We start from the raw sequence: 17,635 nt of genomic DNA, 5'->3' as shown, positions 1-17,635 counted from the left end.
CAAGCAGAGCTCGCGGTGAGACTGCAACAGGTACGAGCAGCCCAAGCCAAGGCAAGAGCCGCAACCGCGGTCAGCAGTGAAGCAGTTGCTCAGGAGAGCCTCAGGCAAGCCCGAGACCGGCGTATGCAAGAATGGACCAGAAGTGGAACCCCAGTCCCGGCAATTGGGGAATACCAAGTTCTACTCGGGACACCCGTCATAGGATGGGGACCACTCGTGATAACCCCACAAGCCCCACCCGAGAACCCTGAAAGGTCTACTGCCGCCGATGAAGGAGAAACTGCTACGCAACCCTTGGCAAATGGAAACCTAGAGGACGGTGGGCAAGGACTACTCGCACACTCCGCCCCAGAAGAAGGCTCGCCCCGCGAGTAGAATGCCCGACGCCATTCTAGTGTTGTACCCTCCCAGCTTCCCTGGCTTAAGTTGTACCCTTAAGTATGAACCTGTATCTGGTCGTGTAGTACGTGTTTTAGTCTTGTCCTCGTGTTGTACCCTCCCTTGCAGTAATGAAGTTGTATGTGCTTGTTGTTTGCCATGTTTGTGTGCTTGTTAGTTGTGTGCTTATCGGTAGAAGTTAGATTCTGCCATTTCAAAATTTCGAATTAAATAACTTAAACATCACTTAATCCCAATCTCACAAAAACTCTACCCAATTTACATATGGCCTCCCGCATTCGGAACCCTGCAGTCGCTGGCACGGGAGTGCAGCCGAATGGACAGAACCCTCCCCAGGATGAACAGGAAGTGAGTCAGAACCGAGGAGAGAATCAAGGAGAAGTGCCACTGCCACCACCTCCACCCCTCGGAGATTTGGCCCAGATAATTCACAACCAGGCCCTCATCTTGGAAACACTGGCCAATGCTCTCGTAAACAAGCGGCTCCGAGAGCAAACCATGAATGACAAGCTGACGGCTTTTCTGAGGACCAAGCCGCCCACCTTTGCCGGATCCAACAACCCCTTGGATGCAGACGATTGGCTGCATGTGATTCAGAGGAAGCTCGAGCCGTTCGAGTGTCAGGACCGAGACAAAGTCCTGCTGGCAGCACACCAACTCACCGGGACTGCCTTAGCCTGGTGGGAGAATTACTGTGCAGCCGCCGAAGATGCCTCCACCATCACCTGGAAGGACTTTGTGAAGGAATTCAGCCGATATCATATCCCCTCGGCCACCATGAAGCGCAAGGCAGATGATTTCCGCGCTCTGCAGCAGGGAAGCATGTCAGTGGAAGAGTACACCCATCAGTTCATGGAGTTGGCCCGATATGCCCCGGAAGAGGTGAATGACGATGAGAAGAAGCAGGATATGTTCAAGAAAGGATTAAACCCAGAACTTCTGACCTTGCTTACTCCACAGAGCTACCCGGATTTCAACACACTAATGAACAAGGCTATTCTTACAGAGAGGGCCAAAATTGATGAAAGGAAATATAACAAGCGCAAGTTTCTGGAAAGCAAGTCCCGCCAGCAGGATCACTTCCAGAAACCAAGAAGCTTCAACTATACTACACCAAGGTATCAGGCTCCAATGCAGTATAGGACTCAATCTCAAGTGACAGGCCCACAAGCCTCTAACACGCAGTTCCGGAGCCAAAACACCATGAAGGCTCCGCAGAGAATTGCAAGCCAGGTCACCACCAACAACAGCAATGCTAGGGTCTGTTTCAACTGCCGGGAGACAGGGCATTTCATTGCCAACTACCCATATGCCAAGAACAAGCCTGCCACATCAGCCTTCTCTAATACAGTGAATGGACCAAGGCCAGTGCTGTCAGGTGCCAACCAAGTGCCCATCCGCAACAACAACAACAACACGAACAACAACAGTCAGCAGATGAGGCAGCCCCAGCAGTCATTTGGACGAGCCCGCGTCAACCATATCAATGCACAGGAGGCTCAAGGAGCTCAGGGCGTAGTGCTCGGTGAGTATCTAGTCAGCTCAGCTCTTGCAACAGTGTTATTTGATTCTGGAGTATCACACTCGTTCATATCCTCGAGTTTTGTGGAAAAGCATAACATACCTACAGTACTACTAAAAACACCCCTAATAACCCGGACGCCTGGGGGTGACATCAAGTGTCAACTAGGTTGTCTACGGGTAAGGATCAATTTAAGTGGGGTAGAATTTTTAGCAGACTTAGTAGTACTAAAGTCCAAGGAAATAGACGTGATCCTTGGAATGGACTGGTTAAGCCGACACAATGGCCTCATAGGTTGTACGGACAAGGTGGTACACCTGACAAACCCGGAAGGAGTACGAGTGACCTGCCATACCTGGGTAAGTGGATCAGACCCAATGGTGTTTAGCATGGAAGCCAAGTCCTTAGAAGAAGTCCCAGTAGTAAATGAGTACCCGGATGTTTTTCCGGAGGAACTCCCAGGAATGCCACCCGATAGGGACATAGAATTTGTTATTGACCTTGTCCCTGGAACTGCCCCTATAGCCAAGAGACCCTATATGATGGCAGCCTCCAAATTGGCAGAATTAAAGAAGCAGCTAGAACAATTACAACGAATTGGCTTCATCAAACCAAACTCGTCGCCTTGGGGAGCACCAGTCTTATTTGTCAAGAAGAAGGATGGGAGTATGAGGTTGTGCATAGACTATCGGGCACTGAACGAAGTAACCATTAAGAATAAGTATCCCCTCCCCAGGATCGATGACCTCTTTGATCAGTTAAAAGGGGCCAAGTACTTCTCCAAGATCGATCTGAGGTCAGGATATTTTCAACTCAAGATCAGAGAGAGCGACATCCCAAAGACAGCCTTTGTCACACGATACAGGCAATTTGAGTTCATTGTGATGTCTTTTGGACTCACAAATGCCCCTGTCTATTTCATGAACCTCATGAACAAGATATTTATGGATGAGTTAGATAAGTTTGTCGTAGTCTTCATCGACGACATACTTATTTACTCGAAGAGTGTCCAGGAGCACGAGCAACATCTGAGAGTAGTTCTGGAAAAATTAAGAGTACACAGGTTATATGCCAAATTCAGCAAATGTGAATTCTGGCTGGAGAAAGTAGCTTTCCTTTATCATATTCTGACCGTGGAAGGTGTAGCAGTGGACCCCGAGAAGGTCGAAGCAGTCTCCAACTGGCAGCAACCGACCAACGTCAGTGAGATCAGAAGTTTTCTCGGATTAGCTGGGTATTATCGGAGATTCATTGAAGGATTTTCCAAGATAGCCCGGCCCATGACAGAGCTGCTCAAGAAGGAGAAGAAATTCTCCTGGACAGAGTCATGTGAGAGGAGTTTTCAAGAATTGAAGAATAGGTTGACAACCGCCCCAGTGCTGACCCTACCGGACATTCATCGGGATTTTGTCATCTATTGTGATGAATCCCGATAAGGATTGGGTTGTGTACTCATGCAAGACGGGAAAGTCGTTGCATATGCTTCTCGCCAGCTCAGACGTCATGAGCAGAATTATCCAACCCATGATCTGGAACTTGCAGCCGTAGTGCACGCACTTATATTTTGGAGGCATTATTTGATTGGAAATAAGTGCGAGATTTATACTGACCATAAGAGCCTGAAGTATATCTTCACCCAACCGGATTTGAACTTAAGGCAAAGAAGATGGCTGGAATTGGTTAAGGACTATAATTTGGAAATCCATTACCACCCCGGAAAAGCCAACGTGGTAGCTAATGCCCTAAGCCGGAAATCCTATGGACCCAAGGAGGATCATCTGCGAGAGGAAATGGCACGATTGAATGTGCACATTATTCCTCGAGGTTCTAGCCAAGTGCTGAACGTCCAATCCACACTAGAGGACAGAATTAGAAAGGCATAGAGTTCGGACAAGGGGCTGATGGAAATCCGGAGGCAGACTGGAGAAAATAAGGCACCGAATTTTAGAGTAGATGATGAGGGAACCTTGTGGTACAAAAACAGGATTTGTGTGCCCCAGAAAGGAGACTTCAGGCAAACAATCATGGATGAAGCCCATAACTCGGCCTACTCCATCCACCCAGGATCCACCAAAATGTATATGGACTTAAGACAAAAATATTGGTGGAATGGAATGAAGGCGGATATTGCACGGTTTGTCGCCCATTGTGATACTTGTCAAAGGATCAAGGCCGAACATCAGAAGCCAGCAGTTTGGAAATGGGATGAGATAGGAATGGATTTTGTAGTAGGTTTGCCCAGAACCCAAAAAGGACATGAGTCCATATGGGTAATAGTGGACCGACTCACTAAATCGGCTCATTTCATACCCGTACGAACCAACTACGGCAGAGAAAAGCTAGCCAAGCTCTATGTGGAAAACATAGTAAAGTTACATGGTGTACCTAGCAGAATTGTTTCAGATAGAGGGACCCAGTTCACCTCTAGATTTTGGAAAAGATTACATAAAGCCATGGGCACCAAATTAGATTTTAGCTCCGCTTATCACCCACAGACAGATGGCCAGACAGAAAGAGTGAATCAGATTATGGAGGATATGTTGAGTTCATGTGTCCTTACCTATGGCAAGGATTGGGAACAGAGTCTACCCTATGCCGAGTTTTCATACAACAATAGTTACCAAGCAAGCTTGGGCATGTCACCGTTCGAAGCTCTTTACGGGAGAAAGTGCAGAACTCCCCTAATGTGGTCAGAAGTTGGAGAACGGGCCCTAGTCGGACCCGCACTCATAAAGGAAGCAGAAGAAAGAGTTGCCGATATTAGAGAAAAGCTGAAAGCAGCCCAGTCTCGACAGAAGAGCTACTCGGACAAGAAAAGACGGGAAATAAGTTTCAACCCAGGAGATTTCGCGTATCTCAATGTTTCACCCATTCGAGGAACCCAAAGGTTTCAGGTACAAGGAAAGCTGGCCCCTCGGTACATTGGACCGTACCGAGTTCTGAAGAAAGTCGGAGCAGTAGCGTACCGTCTGGAGCTACCGAAAGAGATGTCGGATATACACCCGGTGTTTCATGTCTCGCAATTAAGAAGATGTTTAAAGGTACCCGAGGCGGAACACGTGCCAATAGAAGCAATAGATCTGCAGCTGGACTTGCGATATCAGGAGATACCGGTCAAGATTCTGGATACTGTAACGAGGAGAACGAGAAATTCCGAAGTACAGATTTGCAGAGTCCAGTGGAGCAGACACGGAGTAGAAGAAGCTACGTGGGAACACGAAGACGCTGTGAAGGAGTTTCCCCATCTGTTTAGGAGCCAGCCGAATCTCGAGGACGAGATTCATTTTAAGTGGGGTAGGTTTGTGACATCCCGAAAAATCAACCAAATTAAGACACGCGTTAAAAATATTTATTCGCAAAACTTTTCGTCGTTGAGCTCAAAACCCCAATAAACCCCGAACCCTATTTTCCGGAATCTCTCTCTGTTCCAAGTGCCTGATTCCCAACCCCCAACTGCTTCCCTGTGGCCTCGTCCGCGCGCGCACGCGACGCCGCGCGTGGCCGACCGGCGCCGCGATCGCGGCGCGAATCTCTCCATCTCCCTCTCCTTTTTCTCTCTCTCTCCCCTCCTTTTCTTTTTTCTTTTTCCCATTTTCCATTTTCTTTTTTTTTCTTTTCTTCTCCTCTCTCCTTCCTTCTCTCTCTTCCTTCTTCCCTCTGCCGCGCACGCACCGGCCCGACCCCCCATCGCCTCCCGCGCGCGCACTCGCCCTCGCCCCGGCCGCTCTCGGCACCCCAAGCACGCTGCTGCCCCACTGCGTGGGCACTGCTGTACACGCACGCACACACGCACGCCGCCGCACCGCTCGCCGTGCCGCTGCTGTGCCACACGCTGCGCCGCTCGCCACCGCCTGTCAACGCGCGCCGCACGCATTCCACGCGCCCCCAAGACCCGCCGCTGCCACCTCCGCGTGCCCGCGCCGCTCGCCGAGCCGTGCCCGAGCCGCAACGCCGCGTGCCCCGCCGAGCCCACGTATGGCGCCCCGCTTCGCAGCCGGTCGCCCTGTGCTCGCACAGCGTCGCCTGTGCCGCTCGCCGCCTGCCCGAGATGTCCCATCGTCCTGTGCCCGCCTCGCCGCCCGAGCCACCGCGTCACGACACGAGCAAGCGGCCGGAGCTCCATTAATGGCGTCCCGCACCGCTCACCGGCCACCACCGCCTTTCCACGCCTATAAGTAGGCCTCCCTCCTCGCCTCTGAGCTCCACAGCCGCCTCCACCGCCGCACAACCTCCTCCCAAGCCCCCAGCGCCGCCGCCACGCTCACCTCTGTTGCTCGCCGCCCGCCGCCGTGGACCGACCTCCTCGCTGCGCCCCGGCCCAAATCGAGGTGGGGAACATGTTCCCCGAGACCCTCTCTCCCTTTTCCCCCTCCCCTTGACCGCCACCAAGCCTCCAGGGCTCCGGCCCAGGACCGCCGCCACCTGCTGGCCGCCGCTGCCGTGGCCAGGGCGCCTCGGGCCATCTCCGCCCGAGCCGCAGCCGGGGATCCACTCCCCGTGCTGCCCTCTCCCTTTTCCCTCTCCTCCCGAAGCGCCGTCGAGCCCTGGGCCGCCGGCCTCAGGCCGCCGCCGGAGCGCCGCCCCTCCCCTGTTTTCTAGCGGGGGAAGGAGGAAGAAGGGGGCGTTTTTTCCCAGACACCCTGCTCTTTTTCCTTTTTAATTAAGAGCCCCTCCACCCTTTTGCCCTTTTTGCAAAAGAACCCCTGCTCTTTATTATATTCACAAATAAACCCTTCCACCATATAAACTTAATACTAAATAAGCCCTTACACCTTTTAGTATGCCACAAATATTTCTAGAAATTATAACTAAGTCCTTTTCTATTCCAGACAATTTACAAATGAGCCCCTGGATCCTTATTCAACCCTAAACCCCTCTCTGACATGTCATTTCATGCGCCAAACAATCTCCGATCGACCTGAAACTTTACCACGCCTTTCCTAGCATAGTTTTGGCCATGCCATTAAGAAATTATCCAAAGATATTACTTCTATCTCCATATCTTAATTATTTCCGATTCGAGCTCAACGATAAAACTTTTATTTCTTTTTCTTGATTGTGTGTTTGTTTGTATGGGCAACGTCTTAGCATAAACCCCACTAGTTAGTCTGATAGCCATCAGGACAGCTAAGAGCAACATGTGATCAAGGAGAAGGGATTAGCTCTGTGTGACTTATACCCCGGTTAGAACCTCTGTGATTGGTCGATAACCCCTTGGTGCATCCCGTGATGGCTAGTCAGGTCTAGCTAAGGTGGGTAATGGCTTTGTTGGGATCTGCACTGACACTAAAGTGATCGAGTTGCGGTACCCCGCTTGTGGGTAAAGTTGCACACCTCTGCAGAGTTAAGAACCTATTCGAATAGCCGTGCCCACGGTACTGGGCGAGTTACGGTGTGGTCACATAACTAGTGTTTACTTTGGGATGGGCTGGCGTGAGTTGTTTTGGAAATATGTCCGGCAGTTGTACCATGTGCTACGGCGGATGAGGAGTCCGGTAGTAGCTTAAAACTTGGATCATGTGTGGATCAACCCCTCGTGTTACTCGGTACAAGAAAACTGCCTTTGGAAAATGCTTTCTTACAAATGAACCCATGCATAAAATATTGCTTTCCGCAAATCAAACCCTAGCCTTATCCTTGAATTACCCTGTGCATTATATTCTATTTATACCCCCTCCTTGGGTGTGGTTGGGCTTGCTGAGTACGTTTGTACTCACCCCATTCTTAATTTTTACAGAGGAAGACCCAGACTTCGTTCCAGAGGACATTGAGTAGGGTACCGTCCTGCACCCAGCCTTGCCTGTGGATTAGGGTCACCCACAGGAGATACCGCATGGCGCAAGACTCTGATGATCTTTTTATATTTAATATCGTTGCGTGTGTGTGGATTGTAATCCTCACGATAGTGGCGCTTCTCTGCTCACTACCGCGTAGAGTTGTACGGTAATGAACCATCTGATGTAATAAATGTGTCATCAGCCTCCTGGGACTGATGTTTGTAACACATTTAAGTCTTCTCTTATGAGTGGACGCTTCAGTGTCGTCTCCTTCTCTCTGACAACCGGGCCCCGCCTGTTAGTGGCTACTAGATCCGGTGCGGTGCTTCTTCGATCCAGTGTGGCTCCATCGCGCATATGTGTGTTCCAAGGGGTGTGTGTGTCAACAGCACGCAAGGTGCTTAGGGAAAAATCCCAAGGCTCGCGATGTCGTGGCGTTGGCGTGGCCACGAAGCGATTACGGCGGCGACGGCGAGGTGCGTTCGCACACCCTGGCCGGAAAAGGCCCGACCTTTGGCCCTTTGCGCGGCTCAGGCGAGCACGCGTGCCCGACAGGGTAGGCCCGCGGCGACAGCGGCGGCGAAACACAGTGGCGATGAGGCTCGGCAGCGGCGACGGCTTGGTCCGGTGGCGAAATGGGACAAAGACCCTACCTTGGGCGTCTGCGTGCTTGGGGGTGTCCAAGGCCACGACGTTTGGCTGGGGGTGCTCATGCGCGCGTTGGTGTGGCCATGGCTGGCTGGCGGTGGCGGGCCTAGGTGCCAAGGCGTCCAAAAGGGCCTGCCATGGGTGCCTCTGCGCGTGCGCCGCACATGCAAGGCATGGCTTGCTACGACGGCGGCGGTGCTCGATCACCGACCACGGCAAGACCATGGGCGGCACCGGCGGGATTTGGGAGGCGGAGCGGCGTCGGGTCCCTGCAGATGGCACAAAACGGGGCAAGTAGGTCCTAGGGACAGCTGGGGTCCAGCTATAGTGGCCTAGGCTCGCCGGTACAAGGGGAGGGCGGAGGAAGAGGTGCGGCGGTGAGCTCACCGTCAGGCCTGTGGACGACGGGGCTCGGTGTAGCGGAGAGGCAGTGCAAAGAGGCCTGGTGATGCCATGCCATGCAGCGCTCCTACGGCGAGGTCGACGAGTTGAGGTGGCGGAGCTCCAGCAGCGGCTTCCTCCTCCCCCTCCTTCTTCCCCCCTTCTCCTCCCCCCTCACACCTTTGTTTCTTCCTTCCTTCTTCAATTGGCGATGGTGGAAAGGGAAACCCTAATTGGGCTCTAGAGTTTCGTAGCGGTGCCGATGCGTCTCTTATCGGCGGCGGCTAGGGCACTGACGGACCCGGACGCCGAGGCAGCGGCGCGGATGGAGCGGGTGCGGCGTGGGGGCACGTGGCGTGCATATGAGCCTTCTCCACTCCGGGCTCAGGTTCGCGCGCGCGGGAGGTGGTCGACAAGGGGTGCAGGCGGTAGGTTGTGGCGTCAGCGGGGCAGGAGCGACCGGCGGAAAAAGGGGGGGAGGTGGCTGGCGTGCGCGGCGCGGCGAGAGGAAAGAGAAAGGAGAATAGTTCCCCGGGGGTGTGCGGCTGATAGATGGGGCTCACCTGTCAGCGGGTCGGGGCAATCGGGCGAGCGAGCGGGCGCTGCTGGGCTAAGGGACGCAGCGGTGTGGGCCGGCCTGGGCCGCGCAGGGGCGAGCGCGCGCAGGAGTTGGGCTGCAGGCGGGTTTTGCGAGTTGGGCTGGCTCAGGGTTAGCGGGCTAGGTAGGTTTGGTGGGTTGGGTTGGTTTGGTTTTTGGGCTTGGTAGGTTAGCGGGTTCCAGCACGATTAGGTTTAGGGTTTAGGTTAGTTTTTGATTTTTAATTTGAATGGCCAATTCAAATTAGAAATCCACTCAAATTCAAACAAAAAATTATCCAAATAAATTTAAACAATGGGCAGGCATAAATTCCAATAAGATCCAAACACACTAGCATTTATATCCTTATTTACAGTTTGATTTTATTGTTGCTAAGAGAAGGATGAGTAGAGTTATTCTTAAATTGTTCTATCCTTTCACACTGCACCCAATTTTTTTTTGAAAATCCACTTTTGCACAAATAAATATTATACAAATTTACGGTATGTTATAGCGGGCACCATTAAAATGCTCCGCCTCGGTTAATACCCCTATTTTAAGGCGGACGTAAAGACCCGCCTTCGTTAATAGACCGAGCCCAATAAAAACACATATGAACCTGATTACTGAGAAGAGTATATAAATAAACCCAAACCCTAACCCCCTCACCTCTCCCTCTCCCTCTCCCTCCCTCCACTCTCTCTCTCTCCCTCCCTCCTTCCCACGTGGCACCCAGCTCCTTCCCCCGCCCCCCAAGGCTCCCCTCCACCCTCTCTGTCAGATCCGGGGCAGCAGGACTGCTCATATGCATAAAATGTTCTAGAGTAAGGGATAGCACATGGATATACATTATCTCTTTTGTAACTACCCGAATAGGCGTAGAACTAGTCGTAGTACAAGGAAATAACCCAGTTTGTTTGTAGTTGGACTCCAACAGTAATAGGCTAGAACTTTTCATGTTGCCCTATCCCCCCAGAGTATATAAGGGTGGGCAGGGACCCCCTCAAAACAGAGACAACCACAACAAGACCTAAGACAATACAAGCAACCACACAGGACGTAGGGTATTACGCACATCGCGGCCCGAACCTGTCTAAATCTTTGTGTTCCTTGCACAATCGAGTTCCAGAGCTAGTTTATTCCTTACCTACAATCCTACTGTTAAAGGTATCCTAAGCAGGCTTGGCGGCTAAACACCAACAGTTGGCGCGCCTGGTAGGGGATTCGGCGAGTTCACTAGCGAATTCGATGGCCGAATCAAGCGACGCCAACATCGTGCCTTCAGGAACAACCCTCGTCTTTGGTTCTTGGGCCTGTACGGCTGACGGATCGGGCGGCTTCACTGGCCACCTAATCACGCCCAAGGAACCAGAGGCAAAACTCGACGATCAACCTGCCGAAACAGCTGATGCTCCCAAACTCGGCGGAAAGTTGACAAATCAAACATCTCCCCCCCCTCTCCCCTTCTTCCCTCCCAGCAGCACGTGGTGGCGCTCCAACGAGCATGGGACCTGGTGGGGCGCAGTGCCCGTGCGGCGGCGCCGCAATGAGCAGTGCCCAGCTCCCCCACCCGCACGAGGTCCGGATCCGGCGGTGGCAGCGGGACGCGACGGCGGGATCCAGCGACGGCGGCGACAGATGGGTCGTGATGGGCTCGGCGGGCCGATGATGGGCTCGGCGGGTGTTTATGTTTTTATTTGATTAACCGAGGCGGGCAGCAAAACCGCATCGAAAAAATCATTTACCGTCACCTTTCATCTGAGGCGGTTGCGAAAACCACCTCGGTTAATCATTTTTAACCGCCTCGGTTAAGAATTTTGTAGCAGTGTATGTAAGAGGTAAGGAATAGTTATAATTTTGTGGCATATAAAAAAATTTCTTTTTAAAATATTTATTGATCTAGATAAGCATAAGCTGATGAGGTAATAAATATGTACACACAACATCTACTTGATTCTAGGCATAACATCTGCTATAAAATAGGCCCATGAGAAGTCCATTTTAGAAACATCAAAGCAATAGTTCATGACATCCAATAGTGCAAAACTGCTAGTTTGAGTTGGTGCAAGCCAACTTAAATGAAGAGCCTTTGTGGTTGAACATAGAACTAAAGAAAGAATGAGACTGGTTTACACAACGTACGCGCGCACATATGTGCGTATATTTTTTGCGGGAGGAACCACTTGACTTGTGACTTAGGACGCAACGAGCAGCCAAGCTAGGTTGGTGTGAACTTTTTCCATCTGCATATTAATCATTTGACAACTGTCATTAGATGTGATTATTACGCACTCAATACCATAATCCCAAGTTAAATGAGCAATATTAATTCGAGTTACATGGGTGATTCCTACTACTAATTTGTGGTGGATTTATCGAGAAAACAGTCAGTAAAGGGCTGCCTTCTCTTCCATAAGAAGTCCACACGAAACACCCACATCCTCCTCTCTCTTTTTTCATCTGGTGATCTGTGCTGTGATACTAATATAAGCTGCTGAGTCTTGCAGGCTCTTCTCCTTAGCGTGCACCGAGGAGAAGGGTGAATGATATCTCCGAGCTGTTGCCATTATGAAACTACACAAGGGACGACAATAAAATTTCTCGGTAGCGCAATTGCACGACCGCTCGAAACCGATCACCTTCGTCCAGCGCTGCCCCAACTACGACCTGCACTGCATCATGTTTGCATGAGGACGGAGTGCTAAGTGTGATGGGTTTATACATGGGTTTATTTCAGTTCATTTTGATCTGTCTGTTTTTTTATCTGAAATATATAGCAGTAATATTGTTTTACATAATTTATCTCGAATTAAAATCTAGTTTTATTTAAACGCATACTTCCAACAACATCTGTATCAATGACAAGGCGACAAAGTGCGAGCTTGATGACTGGTAAGCTGGATCCCGGACAGAAGGCATGCATGAAGGAAACAAACTGGAGCGCGCGTCAGCTCTGAGCTGATGGCAGCAGCACGTCATGTGCTTCAGGAAATTTAAAAAAAATAAACGCCAAATCGTAGAGGTGATGCTCATAGAACCAGAAGGATCCTGATGCAACGGAAGCGGAATCCCGAGCTTGTCTGGAGGGTTTTCGGCTAGCTGCTCAGTGGACGCAAAGGCCAGTCATTGTGGAATCAGATTGCACACGAGTAATTCAAGCCATGCAAGATAAGGAAGACCGCTCAACGATCTCCTTCATTGTGAAGGAGGCGAAGGATCAGGCGAGGATGCTACCTGATTGGCGTGTTGCCAAAGTGAGAATAGAGTGTAATCTAGTTGCTCATGAGTTAGCTCATCTAACTAGAAGGACAACTCATACTGCAGTTTGGCTGGGTCGTGCGCCTGCGTGCGTAGTTGATCTTGTCAACAATGATTGTAACCCTTCTAATTAGTAAATAAAGCTCTCTTTCACTTGCAAAATAAAAAAAGAAGGATCCTGATCTTAAGCTCCGCTGTCGCATATGCGTTTGGATTATCTTTGCTGCAGGGTCGGAATCATGCGAGCAAGTCAATGCAGTTAGATTATTTCTGTGGCAAATGGCGGCTATCGCACAGCCGTTTGGGTTCGTTAAGACATGGTAATAGAATATTGTTTGCACTACAATAATACCACCTAAACTAGGGAAACAATATTTCTCATTGCCTGGATAGAGATCGTAATAATTGGTACATTCCAGCACAAACGCAGCCACAAGCACACCATTTCAAGCGTTTGGTTGCGCTCGATGATTGCCCAATTATCCATAGTATTTCGTGATCTGAAGAGCAAACCACATTCTTCCCGGTTGCTAGTCCAAAAAATTAATTGACATAAGCACATCTAATTCTGCGATCAAAACTTTTTATCTTGCACATAGATTCTTTACCACCGCACATACACAACATATGTAATTTCACATGGGATTGTTTATGTTCAAGTTTCAACTAATATATAAAAGACATTTTAGTTCTGGTTGGTGACTTCATCCAAGATTAAAGAGCCCTCCCGCCCCCTAGCCATTGGACTCCATTGAGGGGGTTTTAGGATCGTTCAGGCTATATTTAGTCTATTTTGAACTTTCATAGTCCTGGGCCCAACCTCAATTGGGACTAATGTCAAGAATTAAAGACCTTTAATGTATCAGTGTTATTTATATTTTGAGAACTTTGGACTTGATTTTTTTTAGCACTAACATGATCACTTCTAAAAATAACAAGGTGCCCCGCCTCGATACTCAAGCCCGCTATAATAATGAAATAATTTCTGGTATAAATTCTTATATGGAGGACCAAACCCAGGGTTTACCTCCCCCTCCCAATCAACTTAACTCCAAACTTTTTTTTCAGAGGAACAAATATTGTACCCAGTCAAGAATAGGTGGCCTACACGCAAAACACAAACTGGGCTATGGGGAAGGCGGAACCAATATTGTAATCCACCGGCAGTCCAGCTGTAGCATCTGTATCTTGCGAAGCAGCCACGCATACAACCTAAATTTAATTTTAGAGTATTAAGAAGATACTACTAAATTACTAATTGCAAGGCGACAACAGAAGGCATGGAAGAAATAAACTGGGCGCGTCTATCACAGCTCTCAGCAGACAGTACGTAGGACATCGATCTCAACCTCCAGGAAACAAAATAATTAAACACCAAACGTAAGCGATCGGATGATGCTCATAGCACCTAAAACTGATCCTGCTCTTAAGTTACGCTGTCGCATATGCGTTTGGATTATTTCTGTTATATTAACTGCAAGGTCTTTTCTCAAAAAACAAAGCAAGGTCGTTGGAATCGTATTTCGGAGTACAATGCAACGTATGCATAATTTTAGCGAATACATGTCAGCTATTGGGTCGTAGACAAAGTCGCCACCGGCGGCTGATATATGAGCTACGCAAACTGAAGGTCCCTGATGTTTCGAATGCCAAGCAATTTTTTTCTGAACATTGGTGGAATTTTAATTGGTAGACAACTAGCGCGAAAACACACCACTACAAAAATATTTTTAGGGGGGTGAAAAATATATTTCTAGGGAAGAGCATACGGTACCCACCTCTGTTTCTCACAGCTAGAAAAATTATTTGTAAGGACGTGTAACGTGCCCGCTCCTAGAAATCCATTTGTAGAGGCGGGCAAATAAATTTCTAGAAAATAAAAATATTACAAAAACTTGAAAACAGCAAAATAATAAAAAAACATCTCAACCAACCGGCCACCACCACAAGCCCGTCTACTATCAAGATATAATTTTTATGATGAAATATGCACAGCGGAACTTAGCCGTACAAATCAACTTATTCAATTCAATCAATCGATTTGTAGGGACGGATGAACCCATGACCCGCCCCTACAAATCATTTGGGGGCGGTCATATTACCCGTCTCTACAAATTCGATTTTTAGCTACGAAAACTAGGGGCGGGTATCACGTCCGCCCCTAAAAATCGTTTTTGTAGTAGTAAATTTTGTTTAGTCAGTGACGTATGGTGGCTGTATTCATTTGGCCCCGCTGTATGATTGTCCTTTTCTTTGGACACTAGCTAATCCACAGCTATATATATAGCTGCGTAAGTTCATAGCTACTGATCTGAGTTGAGGAGGGAGCGTATGTATGTGGGATTGCAATCCTCATCGATGCCCAACTTGAAGTTGATGCACTTGAGAGGAAAGCTTGTTGCTGAATCGATCTAAACGTATGCGTTTCTATTCCTGTTTCTACAGCAGCTAATTATTTGATTGCGCTTTTGGCTCTCTCTCTCTCTCTCTCTCTCTCTCTCTCTCTCTCTCAACTTAAAGTTTGGACCATATATATGTTTATTATGTGGCTCCTAAACCAGATCAACCCATTCCCTTCTTGCTTTTGTTTGGCCATGCATGTAAGGCCATTTATTTATGCTCTTTGGTATACTCCTACTGCCAACTGATGCCTAGGTTCTTGCAGTAATCTTCCTATTGTCAAGCTGATTGGATCCATCAATCAGCACTGATATAGCAATATGGATGTAACAAATAGTGCTGTGTGGTTCACAGTGTCATTTGTTCTCATTTCTGCGGTAGCCATAAAGATTGCAAAAGGAAGAATTATGTTTGGCTCAAGCAGATGTACTATGCCAACTCCACCTGTCGTGGATGGCATATCTCTCATACGATTTATAATTATGGTCCTTACAAAGGGTCTACGAGCAACGATCCATGATCGACATAAAAGGATGGGGAGTGTTTTCACAATAAGTTTCTTTGGACTGAAGCTAACATTCTTGGTTGGACCAGAGAACTTAAGTCATTATTTTCAAGGACCGGACTCAGAGATCAGTCATGGTAATATGCTTGAGTTCATGTTACCCATGTTTGGCAAAGAGGTAGGCTACGGTGTAGATTTTACCACCAGATATGAGCAGATCCGCTTCTACAGTGATGCATTAACACGTCCTTCAAAGTTGAGGGTGCATGTTGGTCCTATGATTCAAGAAGTCGAGGTATGTATACCATAAATTACTGTGCACAAATTTTTAAACCATCTGATTATATTCATGTATACTTCTTTTATGGAAGAAAATCTGTTTTTTGCTGTATATTATTGTTGGTGGAGATCAGAAGTCGAGCATTGTTAATCTTTTTTTTTCCGAAAGACCTGGACAGATTCCGGCATTTATTAATAAGGAGAAAGCAGTTAGTTTACATGGCAAACCAGCTTAGAAAGCATTTAGGTGCATTATATATCACTTATTTGAATGCATCCATGCATCGAGTTCACATTTGCTATCATATCATCACCACGAGCTTAGTGGACTTACAATATAATAATGTACTCTGTAGGGATACTTTGCAAAATGGGGACAGGATGGCATAATTGATTTAAAACATGAGTTCAGTATGTTATTCATGCTGATATCAAGTCGGTGTCTACTTGGAAAGGATGTTCGGAATAAGATGTTCGATGAGATCCACACTTTGTTTCATGAGCTAGACAGTGGCATGTCCCTATCAAGTGTTTTGTTCCCATATGCCCCAATTCCAGTGAACCGTAGGCGTGATAGAGCGCACTCCAAGCTTTCAGAAATATTCACTGAGATCGTGAGGTCTCGGAAGTGCTCCAATCAAGTCGAGGAAGATGTGTTGCAAAACTTGGTAGATGCCAAGTATAAAGATGGCCGCTCCACAACTGAAGAAGAGGTCACGGGTATGATCATACTCTTAATCTTTGGTGGAAAGCACACAAGCACAGCTGCTAGTACGTGGACCGGAGCTCACCTACTTAGCAGTGCAAAGCTCCTTGACAGCGGTGGTTGAGGAGCAGAAACAAATTGTTAAAAAATACGGGGACCGTATAGACTACAATGTACTGTTAGACATGGAGACCCTGCGTTGCAGCATCAAGGAAGCACTACGGATGCACCCTCCAGCAGCAGTAGATTTTCGGAAGGTACACAAGAACTTCACGGTAGAAACCAAAGAAGGTCACAAGTATGAGATCCCAAGAGGGCATACCGTAGCAAACCCGATACTGTTTAACAGTAACCTACCTCACATTTACAAGGATCCTGATGTGTATGACCCATCCCGTTTCGGCCGTGAAAGGCAGGAGGACAAAGTTGGTGGTAAATTCACTTATGCAGCATTTAGTTGTGGACGACATACTTGTCCTGGTGAGGCTTATGCTTACATGCAGATTAAGGTGATATGGAGCCATTTGCTCAGGAACTTTGAGCTTAAGTTGATATCCCCTTTCCCTGAGACAGATTGGAGAAAGTTAACGCCAGAGCCTAAAGGGAAAGTGATGGCAAGTTATAAGAGACGGCCACTGCCTATCACCTAGTTTAAAACTGATGTGGAAGAATTTATTTATGCTTGAGTGTGTACAATAAGCTTGTCACATGTCTGCATTTCTGCCCATTTGTAAAACTAGCATATCAACCCGTGCTCCTGCATGGGCTAATTATCTATCTCACGCATTCACATCTATTTAATCTTTTAACACATACTATAAAACATATATTTATCATAATATAGTTGCAATAGATTTCATTTTACACCACTAATTCGCTTCTTTGCTGTTATCAAGCTGGAGTCTTTTTGTTTGACATTCATAGAACTTGATCAAAATGTATCAGAAGCGATGTGGCTATTTGCTGCGGAAATAACAGAGAAATTGAACAGTACAATCAGGCTTAGTCAAAAAGAGAAACAGACAATGTTTCCTCGGTTGTGATAATCGGTAATACCTGTACAGTGAGCAGGATCATGGAGTGAATGTCCTGCATAAGAAATACTTTGTTCGCGAAAAGCATTGCCATAAATACTACATAGCTAAAGTCTGCAGCTAAACTGCAAGAACATATATACAGGGAA

The 17,635-nt window shown here is 48.1% G+C and overlaps 1 pseudogene; it reads left to right on the top strand.

Annotated features, from left to right (window-relative positions):
- Positions 1-1,176: 1,176 nt before the first annotated feature.
- On the top strand, positions 1,177-17,102 carry LOC120667710 (annotated as a pseudogene).
- The last annotated feature ends 533 nt before the right edge of the window (positions 17,103-17,635 follow it).

Source organism: Panicum virgatum, chromosome 3N (genome assembly GCF_016808335.1).
Source record: "Panicum virgatum strain AP13 chromosome 3N, P.virgatum_v5, whole genome shotgun sequence".
NCBI lineage: Eukaryota > Viridiplantae > Streptophyta > Magnoliopsida > Poales > Poaceae > Panicum > Panicum virgatum.
This window is presented reverse-complemented; position numbering and strand designations above follow the sequence as displayed.